This window comes from Pundamilia nyererei, unplaced genomic scaffold, assembly GCF_000239375.1.
Source record: "Pundamilia nyererei isolate P.nyererei 1_Seehausen unplaced genomic scaffold, PunNye1.0 scaffold00044, whole genome shotgun sequence".
Taxonomy (NCBI): Eukaryota; Metazoa; Chordata; class Actinopteri; order Cichliformes; family Cichlidae; genus Pundamilia; species Pundamilia nyererei.
Genome location: NW_005187445.1, coordinates 2,245,265 through 2,262,608, shown reverse-complemented (window position 1 = coordinate 2,262,608; position 17,344 = coordinate 2,245,265). Strand labels below are relative to the sequence as shown.

The 17,344-nt window shown below is 39.4% G+C and overlaps 1 protein-coding gene across 2 annotated transcripts in view; it reads left to right on the top strand.

Moving 5' to 3' along the window:
- Window positions 1–687: 687 nt before the first annotated feature.
- The window catches only part of LOC102199361 (metabotropic glutamate receptor 4-like), a 187,304-nt gene continuing 170,647 nt past the window's right edge, over window positions 688–17,344 (top strand). Inside the window, exons 1-2 of one of the 2 annotated variants that reach the window (XM_005731726.1) lie at window positions 688–1,144; window positions 9,729–9,786. The gene's annotated coding sequence lies outside the window, so the exon portion shown is untranslated. The remainder of the gene's footprint in view (window positions 1,145–9,728; window positions 9,787–17,344) is intronic. The other variant, XM_005731727.1, reaches the window with a different exon arrangement.

The following is a 17,344-nucleotide window of genomic DNA, read 5'->3' as shown; positions in this document are numbered from 1 at the left end:
AGAGTCTGAAATGGCGATAACGCACACAAATATGCTTCCACAGCTGCAAGCATCGCGCATATCTTTGTTGTATGGTGTGTATGCGTGTGTATGCGTGTGTGTGTGTGTGTGTGTGTGTGTGTGTGTGTGTGTGTGTGTGTGTGTGTGTGTGTGTGTGTGAGGATGAGATGCGTCACTGCCTTACAGTAAATAATCTCACCCTAGCAGACGCCAGCAGCAGGGAGAGCCAGCGGGGCTTCCAGTGAGGAAAGTGTGATGCAAATACACGAGAGCGCAGTTACAGTTTTACGCCTAAATCTTTGCAACAGGAGACTGACAGCAGGGATGGAGACAGACCTTTTTAAATCACCTGCTCATGCATCATCCAGGTGCATTTGAGAAACGGCACAACTCTTGACATAAGTTGTCAGCTGCTTAAATCGAGCGCACAAGGACTCTTTTCAACCTGAAATCCTCCTCCTCTTTTCTCTGCTCAAATTAAGTGTCCACCTCGGGGGTTTGACTTATTGATCCGTTTTTCTTTAAATGCAGCTGATTTCAGTTCAATTGATCAAGCAACGGTTTCACTCACTCACTCAGTCCCTCCCCCACCACTTCTTTCCCCCTGTCGCTTTTTGCGTTGCCAATAGTGTCAGTGCTTGACAACGTTTTGTTGAAGCGCTTAAAAAAAGATAGAGGAGAGATAATTTCAGTCGTGCGCGGTGGGAGGGAAGATTTGTGCAGTCAAACAGAAGAATCAGTAGACGAAGAGGAGGGGAAAAAAGTAGGAAATCTCTGCAACCTCTGGAGTCTCATTCAGCACCGCTCGCTCCTGGACAGCGTCTGAGCGGCGGAGTTGATCGAGAAACAGGGGATTTGTTCAAACATCCAATCTGGGAGTAACACTGAATTTAAACGGGGCGCTTAATTTTCTTCACGACTTACAACCCACATTGGTATGTTCACTTCCCACACCTGTCATGCTCTTCTTTTGAATTGAATCTGTGCGGCAAGCAGCGTTTCAACAGCGAGGGAGTCCAGAACTGACTGGAGCTGGTGCCGCCAAACAAAGACGCTGGAAGAAAAAAGAAACCTGGACGGCATCGCAGCTCGCAGAAGTTCTTCTCCTCCACTTTGGGCTCACTTGTATCAGGAAGATTTAAAGGTAACCAGTATTCTTTTCTTTTACACTCTTATACTGGCGTCAGCGAGCTTTAGGAGTGGTATGACAGCCAAGCATCCCAGAGTTACGCAGCTGTGTTGTGGTTTCTGCCTGTGAGAGTATGCTGCACAAACAGTCTAACCTATTAAGCTACTTAATTGGCATCTTGGTGTGCTTTGGAAGCAGTAGTCCATTATATTAAGAACATACACCAACAATTAAGGCAGTCGTATCTTGTTTCATTGCCTTTTGACTAAACCCAATATCAAATAGTGACTTTACAAATCTCCTGGTGTGTATGCGTGCATTGCAAGATTTAGTCCTGTTTTGGGGAGGCCGTGGTCTTTGTCCGGTCACATACTCAACAGATGAATCACATTTGCTGAAAGGCTTTTGGAGGAAGAACGAAGCTGGTGGTAATCGTGGAGCTGATTGGAGGGGGGGGCTTGGCAGTACAATGAAGCCCTTCATCAGCTGTATCTATAGGAGCTCCCGCTGCAAACCCCTCTCTCTTTTCCGCTCCACTTGGCTAGATCCTTGCAGAAGCAAATCGGGGAAGTCTATAGGAGTAATCAGTGAACACACACGGTAATCCTAAAGTAATGTATTCATTTAAGATAGATATGAAGATGCTGCTAATGACGAATATGCCAGCTTTTACATGGTTGTCTGGAAGAATAGGTGCCAATCCATCTTTGCATTTAATTATTTTCAAGTGAGACTTGACGCTCTGGCGGGTGATGGTGACGCCTCTCTGATAGGCTAATGCACCTCTGTTGGAGAATGCATTGATTAGAGCTCACGTTTCTGCTACTCGCAGGTTATACATGATGGTTGTTTCATTATGTCAAAACAAAGTATACATTGACTTCTTAAAGATTTTCTTAAATTGAAGTGATAAGAAGTGCAATTTCCCTCTAGATTTATAAAGAAATAAGAAGAAAATCTGCTTAAACACTGTTCTGGTATGAAGGGTATTATTTTATCCTTTTTTTTGTTCCACACAGAGGTTTTAATGGATATGCTCTGTTTCCACTTTCTTTTTAATTTTTATGACAGTCTGGCTTTTGCAGGTTTGTTAGGTTCCACTCTAAATCTCTCCAGAGCCTAACCTCCTCATCTACTTCAAATGCCTCACTGGATTTCAATTAGTGAGAATGATTTAATTTGAGCTGATACTCTTCAAAACTCACACAAAATGTGAAAGGCATGTGGTAGCAAATGACAACAATAAAAATGACTTGGTATTTGCACACGGTGGGTCTTTAAAGAGCAATTAGATGCTCCTTAAGCACTTCTTGAATCGGCTGGAAACATGCAGACATGTTCCACCGAGCCAATAAAATTGAAACTGAAGCATTTAATGTATTTTTTATATTTTTTTAAAGGCATATGGGTCTTTTGAAATCCCCAAACAACCACTTTTAAATACCCATCAGAACCATTAACAGCAACAACTCTTTCCCTTTTTTTAAATTTAATTTTAGATTTATTATAGTATAAACAAAAACAGAAATGGTGAATTTTTGGGAAAGATCAAGTCTTACCGACAAACGCACCAGAGTATTTGCCCAACAGGAGTTTTTAATGTGCTAATCTTAAATCCCAACAAGTCCCACTAAGATCCACAAGTGGGGACAAAGATTTTTGACCTCCCCTTTTTGTTTTCATGTGTTTGTGGCCTTAATCAGAACATAAAGTATTAAAGAGTCATTCTGGCTTTCTGAATGTTTGACCGGTATTATCGACTGTGTTGCAGTTACCATTTGGCTTTGCTATTTTTAAAGACAATAATATCAAATTGTCTTTATCATAACAAAGATAATAGGATTTAAATAAAGTGCACTTCTTCAAACACGTCTCATAATTTTCCCAAAGACCTGAGCCCAGAATGTGTAAAGATGACATTTACTGACCCTGAACTGAACCCTGTGAAGCTGTGCAGCACCCCTAATAAGACCTACTGATTAAAGGTTTACATTAGTTCAGAATTCACTGTTCAAGTTAGGGGTTACCAATCAGATGTGAAATTTTAATGCAATCGAAGACGTGCCGTGCCAGAAGCCAACCCCAGCGAAAGAACAATTCCTTCACACATTTGGCAGTTTAAAAAAGCTTGCTTTCCAAAGAAAAAAAATCTAAAAACATCTATATTTTTTACACTTCACTTTCAGAGTATACATGTTTAATGGTGCGAGACAACATCCAGTATTTCCACTCATTAACACACAGAAACCCCTCTAATTTAGATCGAAATCCCAGAGAAACTCTACTAAAAAGCTCACTGCTTATATAAAACCTGTTAGTTTTAAACTTTACATCCAAATGGGCTTTCTTGTACTTTAAGCGTTCCAGACCTGATAATGTTGCCTTTATACCCAGAAAATCATCCAGGACATGTTTACTGTCATTTCTCTCATCTTATGTAATTAATTTTTCATGCTGCTAGGAGTTAGCATGACATTAGAGGAACGGGGCAGAGAAAATCATTTTCCTCACTGGCTTCTCTTCCTTTTTAACACTGTGCTGAAAGCAAGAGCATACGTCAGCGCTGAAATTCACATCCAGCAGTGCATAGAGACCGACAGACAAGATGAGGCAGGCAGACAACGCTTCTCTCTGCCTGTTGGAAGACTTTTAGATATCCATTTCACTGTTGTTCCTTATCACTGCTTCTTGATCACGGAGTGTCTACATTCTGGATCACCTCCTCTGCTTTTCCTCCTGGCTGTCCATCTGTTCATCGGGGGGCCGTCTGTGTGGCCTCGCTGTGCTGACCACAGTCTGATGATCTCTAAAACAACAGCAGAGCCATTCCTCACACATTCCTATTTTCTAAACTGCTGCTTCTTCTTCTTCTCTACGATCCTTTAACAAGCTTTCTGGTTTTCGTCTCATTTCTTCCACGTGTGTCTTGTCTGGTAAAAAATAGTTTTGTCGCAAGCTTTGCGTACTTTTCTTGATGATATTTTATAGTCCGGGTGCTCTTGTGTAAAACCACCATGCTATAAGTAAACTGTCTTATCAAAGAATGTGTGCGTAAGAGCTATAACCCGCCTACAGTTGGAACATCTTCATTAGAAGCCTGTTGACACTAATCAGAGATGACAGCCACTGACACTCTGGTTAATTTACAAGATTTACAACACAAACAATAAAGGAAATAATCTTTCCATTCCAGCAAGCGTGTTGTTCATAATGGAGACGTATTTGACAAGGCGTCGAATTAATCTTTGTTCTTATCAAATGTTGTGATGCCACTTGCTGGCCTCAGCAAAACTGGCATCAAACTGCAGTTTAAACTGATGCTTAAATTTGTTCCCCTTGACAGGAGGAACTCATTCAAATAAGTCAAGAGCATAATGGATCCATATCACAACACACTTGTTACGACTCAGACAACAGGGTTTCGATTTAGCCTTCAGAGTCATAAGATGAAGAATTGCTCATGATCCAACTTAAACGTAGAGTCATCAAGGCCTTTAAAAAGAAAAAAAAACTCAGTTAAGTTGATTAAAGTTGCAAGAAAACATTCACAAACTCTTTGGACTGATCATCAATTCAGCACTAATTATTCTGAAAATGTGTTGTGATCCTTATGTCACCATTATTGCTGAACAAAGCGTAAAAACACACAAACAGCGGTACCTTTCATGTCTTTGTGGAACACTGTGAATAACAATTAATAGTATAATACATGTGTTTTAATAACACTCTTTTAATAAATTGATAAGTAATTCTCAACAATGATGGCTGGTTTTGTTTTTTATTTGAAAAATAACTGCTCACTTTGAATTTAATGAATGTTGGAACGGAGGTGTGTTTCCTCTGCGTGGTATCACCTTCTTTTCCAAGACTCTGTGGAGACCAATTATTGTAGTTCTGAAACCAAAAATGTTTTTTTTTTTGCTTAAAGTGGGATTTTAACTTCTCGAAACTTTTGGACTCCTCTCTCATATTTTTCTTTCTCCCTCCCTTGTATTCCTTTTTAGCCTATATTTTACGCAACTTCTATGAAACTAGGGCTGCAAATGGTTTCGTCACACTCATGTTTTCCAAGTAGGACATGGTGCTCTTCCTTGGGCATCGGTTATGATGTATAATTGACAGATTTGTTGATTAGTGTTGGATTAAAGTGTAATTTCACGGGGGAAGATTTGGCTGAGTTTTTCACAGCATATTCCAAACACCTAAATCCAAATCACAGAAATAAAGGACAGACAAAGATTAGGACACGCTCTAAACTGAAAGTAAAAAGAAGCTACTTTTGGCTGCTCACTTATTCAAGAGGGGTCATTACAGCAGGTAGCTGTGCATGTTTGATTTGGCAGAGTGTTCTGCAGGATGCCCTTCCTGAGGTGTCTCCTCCTGGGATCGAACTGGGCATCTTTCACTTGTTAGGCAAACTGTAAGTGATAGCGTTAAATTAACCAAGCATCTAGAACATCTCATATTTAGCTGTTATGACTACAGATTTAGGTGGATGCTATAATTAATCAGGTTGTTGACACCGAAAAATAAATATGTCTATTTCCTCATTTTAGCCACACACACACAATCTACAGTTAGCGCTTATAACATGCAACTGTTCCGATGTGTCGTCAGGACATCATTTGTCCTGTCCTTACAATTCACTGTTTAGGAAATGGCCCTTCACTGTAAAGAAATAAATCTGGTTAAGTAACTGACACCAACTCACATGCACATGGAAATCATTCTGACAAAGATTTGCAGTCTCGCGTTTACATGCACTGACACACATAATTGGGACAGTGTGATGCGCACAAACGATGTGCAGATCCTGCATTTGTTTAACCTTAAAGGCTATCTTGTCTCGTCTTCATCATTTTATTTGTGTAGCTGCTGTTATTATTCATCCATACATTTTCTTAGCTGTTCCAGTCAGAGTCGTGGAAGGGCGGGAGTCAGTCCCATGACTTGCTGATATGGTGCACGAAGCAGGGTACAGTGTAGAAATGTAACATGCCTCACACAGGCAGGATTTCACACATACATAATGAACCACTCCTTGGCAAATATAAGTAGCTCTACTTTGTGACAAATAAACAATGAAGCACTAATCACCTACCTCTTCTGAGTGTATCCTATCTCGTGGTTAGACACCTGCTCCCCCATGTTGGAGAGAGTTATGTTCATGGTGATAATAATTATGTTCAGCAGCCCCAGTAAACTCGATGCAGCAGATGAGCTGCTTCTTCACTAGGTGCAGGTTCCGGCTAAAATGGTATTCCAGCTCACATCAGATCTTTAAAGCAGCAGACCTACTGTCACCAAGTGCCATCCAAGATGGTTTATTTGGAATTCTTCTGACCGAGGGGTGAGAGACTCTTTGGAGTGCCACAACGGTCGAGCTTGTTGGAGGGTAAATATGAGAAAGAAAGCGTCAGCTTCATAGTGAGAGTGAGAGGATTGTCCACTAGTAAACCAATCACAAAAAAAAAGTTTTATATTCATACTTAAGGGGGCATTAATATAACTGGGTGGTACCCCCAGTTAAAATCTTGTTTGGCTATGTAAGCCTAGCTATAAAGGTTTTGTGACTTATAAGACCCTGTCAGTAAGAAAACATGGATGTTTGCATTGATATTTACAAAAGTCTCTTCTGTAATCTGTCCAACTACACAGGAGCTTATTGCTGTAGTTTGAATACCAAAACGTTGTCAGCTGGGTTTTTGGGGGTCGTGGAATGAGCACCAGTCATAAAAGTAGTAAAAGCTACTCGTTTTAAAAGGAAAACATATTTATGTGTTTGTACCCTTAATGTGTGAGCGGAGCGGAAGATAAACAGGTATACTCGAGCTTGCAGGCAGTGACCAATTTGCATATTTATAGATCTGTGCATACTAAAAGAGGGAAAGGCGTGGCATTACATCTAAGCCATTTGAAAGCATCAAGGGATAATTTTGATTGAAATAAAAAAAACCCTTCTAAATATGTATTTCTGATGAACAGAGATGAGTTTTCAGGGACTTAATCAGTACCAGGAGAGGAGATTTAGGACCTTAGCCATCTGGGTAATAAAACGCTTGTTTTTAGCTTTGGTAAGATTACATAAAAACCTATGTCAAATGTCAGTGCAAAAAGGAAAACAAACATAATCTAGGGTGCTTAAGTTCAGCGTTTTGTTGTCCTGTCTATCCGACTTCCTCCTCTGCAGCCTTTGTGGCTTTAGAGAAATAACCCAGTATTATCGTCCTTGCCTTAGACACGAGCAACAGGAAACTCTGTCACTAGAATCTAAACAAATGTTATTTTGCTGAGTGAGTGCTACTGTTGTTTTTCTTGGAAGGACAGTGTCAGTAATCAGCTTGTTGTTTGGTGTGAGTAACATTGACAAACCATGTTTTTATTCATGCTCTCCCAGCAGTCAGCATGAATTAAACAAACTTTTTAATCGGTTACCTGTTCGGCTGCGTGCGGTGAAGCTGCGCTGTTTTTCAATTTTCAATTTTAATTTCAATCACAGAGTCCATGGGAATTATTTCATCTTTTCTTTTAGCAGCCTTAGTCAGCACTTAACCTGTTGTTTGGTATGATGTCTTCAGGTCATTTGAATCTTCTTGACTTTATTTGCTTAGAGCAGAAATATCAGCTTTAATGGTATTTTGGTTAGGAGATTTTGTAACACTGGACATGCCGCTTCCTTTTCCACAGTCCCTATTTAATTGTATTAGTTCTAACATGCAAGCATAATAGAGGTAAGAGGCTAGTTCACAATCTGTAAAACTTTGACATGGGGGCCAGAGGTTGTGATGCTGCTTCGAGGGCACTTATAACAAGGCTTTTTTCCTTATATGGTTTCATAATCTTTGTTGCATTCAAGACATTAACCCTCTGCTGTGCCCTGTTCTTATGCTCTTAAAAAGGCACACAAGGCTTGTGTTTAATAAGGAGGGCTGCTTCTGCATTTTTCATTGATATTCACAATGCGTGAGTTGAGGAATTTTCCCGCTTTCTTTGTTAGTCTGTCGAAGCCTGCCCACTACTCATGAATATGTATGAGCATATTTTAGACTAAAGACTTTTAGTCTACAAACTCCCCCATGAGCCTTAAAAACTAAATTCTTTTGCACAGTCAAACTGATCTTAAACCAAACAATAAAATTAATAAAATCCAAACATAAATGTATTCAGTATAAATGTTCTAGATACAATAAGTCTACAGCAGATGATTGAAGAAATGAGTGGGAAAAATGATCCCCACTCTTTCCATAATACATGACTTCAGGGCCAGTTCCTTTTAGCTGCAACAGACCACTACAGATTAGTCCTTGTTCTGCACACCAGCGCCAGCTAGAAATCTCTTGCCAGCAGCAGTGGGAAGGCTCAGATGAGTTCCTAAATCCTGCAGTCAACAGCCACCCATCTCTATGTGAACTATTCCTGGCCTTGATTACAATTTGTGTGCCACAGTGACTGGCTCCAAAGAAAGAACCACAAGGAGATATTCAATTATGTGCGTAGCGGGGTGGGATGGATGAGCCTTTTGCAGCGATTGAGAAAATTCTAAATTCATTTAATGTCAAAAAAGATTTTTAAAAATAGTTCTGATTTTGGCCAGTTTTCATGACGTGACAAGTTGTTAAGTCATAGCGAATCTTGCAAAAAGATTGCAAACCAAGCACTAATTCCTTTTGCTCCTGTTCTGTTCTACAGGGAATGCTTATAGATCCACCATTCAGATCAAATTTTCTAATTAGCCTGAAAATGCCTCATAGGAAGGCAGACGTAAAAAGCGCTCATCCTATACCCTACGCTCCTTCAAAGACCAACATAGGTATAATGATAGCAGACAGTGGAAATGATTTATTTGCAATCTCCCGCTCTGCTTGTTTTGCCTAAGTCAAATCTCCACAATCTAATATAAACGAAGCAAGACAGGAAGCTTAGGATAAGTATGAGGCAGCACAGTAGTATTGCTTCTGAGCAAAATGCATTAACATATTGACTTTGCAGAAGTGCATGCAAGCTACCTCAGCTCACAGTTGATTGGCTGGTGCAAATGAGCTCAAGTAAAACATGCAAGCAATCAAAAAAACAAACATGTTGGATGATGTTTTATTCAACGTCTCCCGCACTCTTTGTCAACAGTTCAGCGCAGCAATCATATTGCACTCTCCAACAACATCCACAGAGCTGTGTTTAACAACATTAAACTGTAAAGGGAGGCTGCCATTAGAGGCTTTAGTTGTTTCACTTGTTGTGTTTTGCTTCATAATGGGTCTGTCGGGCTACTATGTGCGCTGCAGGTCAAGTTAATGGTGTTTTGATCTTTTAGAAGCCATTAGTCAGAGAATCCTTGTCATTGCCCCTGCCCTTCCTGAATATGACACTTCAGTTCACTGGTAATGAGATGTCTGTATCTACACCAAGTCCTGATTACTAAAGCAGAAGCAACACAAGGGATACAATGTCAACTAGTCCCAGCTTTCATGTATAATATCTATGTGTTGGGTAAATTAATTTTTAAAACACACACAAAGAACTGGACCTCCTGATTTTATCTCCTGAAAATAAGAAAAAGAAGAAAGGAATAAGTAAGTAATTTCATTCATGTCTTCTACAGACGATGGTTGGAGATTCAGGCCAGGAGTGTATTCCCTTGCGGACAGTTTCAACATCAGGTAGGCCCAGTTGTTCCTTTTGCTCTACTTCCTAGTCCATTTGGAGGAAGCATGTGCAGCTGGTGCCTTTGTTAACTAGCTGCCTGTGCGGTCATAGCAATGGTGTGCTTGAGTGTGCTCCATTCAGTGACTCCATCATGCTACTGGGAGACTTCAATGCTCATGTGATCAATGGCATTGAACCTGACTGGTGTATTGTTATTGGACTTCTCTACAAACCACAGTTCGTCCAAACACTGTGTTCAAACATAAGCATCTCCATAAGTGCACGTGGGACCAAGACACCCAATATTGCGGGTCAATGATTGATTTTCCAATCGTTCTGGACAACTGAGTAAGAGAGAGAGAAGCTGAGTTGTTAACTGATCACCACCTGGTGGTGAGTTGGATCAGGTGATGGGGAAGGATGCTGGAAAGACCTGGCACACCCAAACCTATAATGAAGGTGTGCTGGGAACGTCTGGCAGAGGTTCTGGTCTGTTTGTCCTTTAAGTATCTTGGGTCTTGTTCATGAGTTAGGGGAGCAAGAGATTAACAGACGGATTGAGGTTGCGGTTGCAGTGATGCAGACACTGTACTGGTCAGTTGTGGTGAAGAGTGAGCTAAACACAAAAGCAAACTGTCGATTTAGCAGTCAATCTACGTCCCTACCCTTACCTATGGTCACGAGCTCTGGGTAGTGATTGCAGATAACGGCTTGGAGATACAAGCGGCAGAAATGATCTTTCTCCAAAGGGTGGCTGGCCTCTCCCTTAGAGATATGGTGAGGAGTTCAGTGATTCAAGAGGGCCTTGGAGTAGAGCTGCTCTCTATGTCGAAAGCAGCCACTTTACTTGGTTCGAGCATTTAATTAAGATGCCTAATTGCCTAACATCCCATGTAAATATAACGGAAATATGACATATTTACTTACACTGTAATAACAGTGCTTAAATGTTTTAAAAAGATGCCCACCTACTGTTTATTTTAGGAAACTCCTTGCTTACTATAAGAAGGTCTACAGATTTGTACACAGGTGTGTGTTGCATTTTCAGTGGGCAGTTTCACGATTCAAGATACCTGAAATTCATCTGACTTACACACCGTGTCCTGTCTTTGTTTACAGCACAACTTTAATGGGGGCACTGTAGACTCTCCTCAGTCAATACAAACACTATTCCAGACCCCAGCTGCTTCACAACTCAGCAGCATGAAGCCGAACAATGCACGTACACAGCTGTGTGTCTGTTACCTCTTAAGACATTGCACTGATGTATGATGGAGACTTAGTCTAACTTTAGCCCTAACTACTGATAACTTAACGTAACCTTAGCCTAATATTACCCCAGTGGGCATGGCTTCACATTAAAGTTTAATTATCTACACTACTTGCTTTCTTGTTCCTATTATCTGACTGTGCAAACAGATTTAGGTCCCCATAATATGAGCAATACTCGAAACACACGCACACATTCAGTGGTACTGTTAGAATGCCTTAGGCTTTTCTTTTCTGGATGTCTTACCCATGTAGAGAAATATCGGTGCGTGGCATGCAGTGCATTTGATATATTTGGGTGTTCTGCTAGATTAAGTACTACTGGTTCCACCAACATACTCGATTGTAAGAATAAAAATATACATCGTCTTTCTGAAAAAACAAACAAGCATAAAAAGGCACATAAAAGGCAAATTCTGTACAAGTTGCTCTAGTTTTGTTCTGGAGGACATACGGTACTGTGCAAAAGTCTTGAGTCACCTTTTTTTCTTTATAATTCTTCTTTTTTATTCCTTTATAATTTGCATCTAAAGACACAGACTTGTAATTTTTAAAGCAGTCTTGAGCATTAGTTTTGAAGGTCTTTCAAAGTATTTCTTTCAGCATTGGCTGCTTTGTCCATAATTTTCAGTCCAGTCTTTGTACCTGACCATTTTCAGAAGACTGTTTCTTTTTATCTGTTGAACCACTGATGCTGATCTTTCATTAAAGCATAAAAATTTCACCCATCTCAGGGATGTTATCAGTGTTGTGTCTACACATAACAGACAACTTGGCAAAGTACCCATTTAAACAGTATCTTTAGACACTTTATTCTTAGTAGCCTTTGGGAAAAACATATAATTTGCTCTCATTTCGTTCATTGGATCTATGAAAAATGCCAAACATAACACAGTTTGACAGGCATAAAATAGGATTTTTGCACCAACAAGATGATTCCTAAAGAGCTGTTAGCCAAAACCTTGGCATATCTTGGAATGGCATGCCATTAAAATTTTTAGAGAAACCAAAGAAGTAGGTGACAAAAGCAAAAGTGTCAGGCCTAACAAAGTAAAGACCTCACACAGGACTTGGGAGATGCATCTGGCCCTTCAGTTGATCCAGCTATTGTTCGCCGAAGCCTCATCGGAAATGGTTTGAGTGGACGGGTGGCTGAGGTATGCCAAATTACACAACAACAAAGTGGCTACAGGTCTTATTGAATTTTAAGTGTTTGGTTCAAAATAATGTCAATATGTATGAAGGAGTATGAGTATCTACAGTTGTCTGCATAACATGCTGCCAGTAGAGTAAAAGCTCGCTTAGATAGAATTTATATAGAACCTTTTCTTCACAAAGCATCAAGAACTATTTCGAAAAGAAATTACTTATTAAAGAAATTGAAACAAGAAATTGTTTTTGCAGTTTCATGGCTTTTTGGTAACCAAAAAAAAAACAAACAAAAAAAACAAAAAAAACCCCCAAACACACATGAAACCAGTCTTCTCTTTGAATTAAAATGTTCAGTTTCTAAAACCCATGTATAAGAAGGTAGGGGAGTCATTATAACATATTTTATATAATCTGAACCAATAATGCACTAAGGTCAGCTCTCATAATTGTCAGTTAGGCTTTTACTTGCATATCAATAGTAACCAAGTTCCTGCACAGTACAGAAGAGAAATGCTTTTAGCCAAAGTGACATGACTTCTGTTCCTATATGAATCCGTTTTGTGCTGTTTTCACTTGCAGATCTTCAGCTGCCTTTTCCTTGGTGTCTCCACTTGAGTCCACAGTCAGTTCCTCATGCCTGAACTGAATTAGATATTTAAATGAATGGCTGTACTGGTATTTTGTATATCTCTGCATACTAAGAACAATAGTAGACAACAATGGATTATATTAGAATTTTGAACACTAGGAACAAGTCTGGCTATTTTTCCCCCCAAATTTAAATAATATGCAAAATAGTGCTGACTCTAAGGAACTCTAATTGTGTGAACCAAAGGCCATCTTCCAGGTGTACTGTGTAGGCACTCTTAACTTCCAGTCTTCCATCAAAGCGTCGCACTAAACCCACCTGTGCAGACTTGATTCAGACCTTTCTAATGAAATGCTCCATCTCTGTCATCAGACTGCTCCTTTCACAATCTATTACACCTTATACATTCATTGCTCTGGTATACATTATATGCCACTGATTTCTGCTATCCTGCTGCATTGTTTTAATTATGAGGAGGAAGGGGGTTACTGCTGAAACTTCACCAGAAAGTCATTTCATTATTTTCCATTTTATGGATTTTTTTCCCCATGGAGTTCAGCATGTTTTCCTGGGTAATTTCACCACCTTGTTTGGTGGCCTTCTCTCTGTAGCAGCAATGATAACTAAAGATCAGTGGCTAATGTTTAATGCATATATATTGGTGAGTTTAGTTTTCTTTGATGTTAATGTGTTTGTGGGGTTTAGCATCCACCAGTCCAACGCACAACACATTTCCTCTAAAGCTGCACCCTTCATAAATGACCACAGGGTTGAATTCTGGAATAATCTCCACCGACAGATTGGTGGTGCTGCATGTAATGGAATAGCTTAGATGTTTATTGGAATTTTGACCAGTGTATTTGCCTACAAGGTACAAAATAAATTGCAACTTTAGAGCTACTTGGGCCATCCAATGTGACAACATGAAGAACCAAAAATATTAGCTTGCAAACCTCAACATACAAGTTAATGAGTAATACATTTTAGTAACCGTAAATCTCCTTATTAGTACCAACTTTTCTCCAAAGCATATACAAAACTACATGTATGTATAACTTTTGGGTTACTTGAGTATCTCTTTTTAATTCCAATCCATGCTGGTAGTCTGCACTTAACACCTCTATAGATTTCTTTTCAGATCAAAACGTTTTATATGAAAAAACACAAATACGACAACTGGGCATATATCTATAAATTTTGGATTCTGGTCTTACTGGCTTGTAACACCTTAGAAGGGTCCCTTGTCATATTTTGGATGTCCAGGTTTTCAGGGCACTTCAACCAAAAATATATTTCCTCTTAATCTTCTCAGATTCCACATTTTGATGTTTAAGGTATAAATGGGTATGTTTTACTTCTGTCTTACTCTTAATTTTCTTGCAGTACACTTCAGAGTAATCTTGTGACAGCTTTTAATCCACAGGTTAAGAGTCTGAAGAAATCACATCTGTTTCATCAGATTTCTCTGAGGCTGATAGCGTTGACATTGTCAAACCAATCCGATAATGATTTTTACAGGACTGTTTGAGTCCAAATTTTTGAGGACTTTGAGCACACCATCAGATTTGTTTCGAAAATTGATTCTGCCAACACAAATACAGTTATCTGTGGAAACAGACTTAGATTATTTTAGACAAACTTACATTTTTATTAGATATTTTTAAACAAGAACGTTTGATCTTATGGTATCACAGCACCCATAATGGAACAGCGACAAGGTGATAGGCTCAGCACAATGTCTAAACATCCAGATGTCTGGATACAATTCAATGGAATGACCAAAAAATTTGCAAAGCTGAGTACAAATCACAAACAAACTGCAACATTACTAACGACTACCAGATTAGTCATCTGGTATAATTTGTTTGTTTTACAGTGAAGATACTTGTTAGACAAAGATTTATCTAAAAACCTGCTGTACTTAATTATTAATTGCAGTACTGGTTAACAAACTCATTAAACCAGAGTGTCTGTGACAGAGAGCTGTCCGTTCCCCCGAGCCTCGAGTGGGATGCACAGGATCATTAGAGGCTAATGTAAGTCTGGTTGAGGTCAGTTGCTGCAGTAATGGAAAAATACAACCTTAAAGCACAACATGCCAAGCTTTAGATAACTTGTGTAGGATTTTATCTATATTTGTGCTGTTATATGTTTTTCTATCTACCACCTACACAAAAATATACAGTCCGTAGGAAATGTTATTAGATGACTGATCTCAGTATTTTCTCATCTTATTTAAAAAAAACAAACAAACCCAAAACAGTTCTGAAAGTTTTTGCAGGACACCAGGAAAACTAATCGACACCTATTTAAAAATAAGAATAATAATTTATTCAAAGTTGAAGAAGAATATGCTGCCCGCTTCCTCATTCTACCCTCAAAAAGATGTGCTAGATATTTTAATGTGAGGCTAATGTGGCGTCAGTCATGATGATAATTGTAACTTTTCACCTCTACAATTCTCTCAACTGAGCCACACTAAACTGAACTTCTCCAAGAACATCTACAACTCTCTGATTACATTTACAATCTCTTATGACAGCCCTCGTAATTGTAAAGAGATCAAGCAAACTCTTAGCCAAGCTATGTTGTTGCTTAAATTATGAAGCCCTGTGAAATCCCTTTATGAATTATTTTTCCTACACCCCCCACCGCCCACCCCCACCCTTCTCTCTTTGGTTGTCGCATAGAACATGTCTAATCTACTTAAAACAAGTTGAAAGACTAGTAATATAAATGAGACTGCTTGGCCATCTGAGGATCTGTCTTCATTAGAAGTGGATCTGGACAGAGTTTCTATTAGCTCACTATCAAGATGGGGAGACTGTGAGGAGGAAATTACGCATGTCACAAGACAAAGTGCGCGCGGCCCAGAGCTTAGCCCAATGGAGGATGAAAAGCCTTAATCAACGACAAGGACTACCGGTGACAGGGCACCATGATCTCCCCATGCGTCACATTGTAGAAGATTATATCCAGCCTCTGACAGATTGACACTTCCTCTGTGAGTTCCTGGCTGAAAACAGAGAAGGATTGCACTGCTTCTCTCTTCTCTGCTCCTTTTCCTTCCTTTGTTCTTTACAATCAAAGGTCCTCCCCAGATTTGGGTCATTACATTTTTTTACCTCATCTGCAACGGTAACAACACTTAATATTCTTTTAAAGATAACAGCACTAGAGCGCACCCTAGGAGGACCATGTGCGTATCTTGCCAACACTGACAGTAAATTAGAGTTATAATGGAACTGAAAAGTTCAAAATATCACGATGTTGTCATGTGGAATATTCAATTTAAAGGTCATGAGCCCTCTGAAAGAAAATTCTCGTTGTTATGTTTTTCTTATCTGTTTCTCGTTTCTCTTTTTTGTCCTTGTCCCATTAATCTTATGAATCAGCCAGTCAGCACCGCTCATAAAAACACTCTTCTGTTCATTTCAGGCATCCGTGTAGAGTATTTGAATTAGTCATATGCCATTATCACACCTGCACTATAAAGTGTTTTTTTTTTTTTTTTAACTCATCTGCAGCTAAAAATGGTTCTCTGAGGGAAAGCAATGGCTTTTCAAAAAGAAAGAAGGGCTCATTACTTTTGCCTGACCTTATTAAATTACACACAAGATACATTTTTGAGCTACGCTTCTGCAGACAGGATGCTGAATTTAAAGACGAATACACAGGTATGACATCATTAAAGGAAAAAAACCTGCCTGTTGACCACAACGGGCTGCTTCATCCATTGCCAAGGTTACCGGCCACAAGTTCCTTTGTCATTCCTCTTCGTCATGGGGCACTGTCTGATAATTATCTTGATTTAATAGCCCTGTTCCTCTGAGGCAACTGTCCTAATTAACAAACAAGGAGCCAATATTTTGATCTTGCCACCAAATCAAAAGGGTGCTAATTGTGCATATCATAGCCTAAAGCTAAGACTGTTGTCTGAATGCTGTAACTGCACCAGCGGTTAAACTTCGTTGTTGTATTTTGTGCATTTTTTTTCATTTATATCATCATATCATCAATGGTACTCGATAGATTTAATATATCCGATTACTCTTTTATTGAACTCAATATTTAAGCAAACTGCAAAAAGGTACAAATAACAGCACAAAAAAAGTGTGTAACTCCAGCAGAGGATTTCTCTAAAGTCTGCTGGCTGCATGAATCAGGAATCAGCAGTTATATCCACAGGCTGACAAGATAACAAGTACTGAATCTATCACCTAACTTTGGTACAGTAACAAAACTGATAAACCCTTATGCCTCAGAGCGTCAGAGAGTCTGTTCTGCATTTCTGGCTTAAAGGGGATGGGAAAACACGATTCAGTTATTCACTACCTGCAATATTTAAGCAAGCAAAAATCTGGCACGCAATACATAAGTGTGCCTGCAAAGAATGTGTATGCTTACTTACATGGCTGGTAGCTAGTTTAGTAACATAAAAGCAGCTTTTGTATTGCATGCATGCAGCTATTTCCCAGAGTTTTGCTTAATTTAGTTTATTCACACTCCCAGATTTCTGCAGGCACAAACTTGTAGTCTTCTGCCAGAGCTAAAGTGGACTG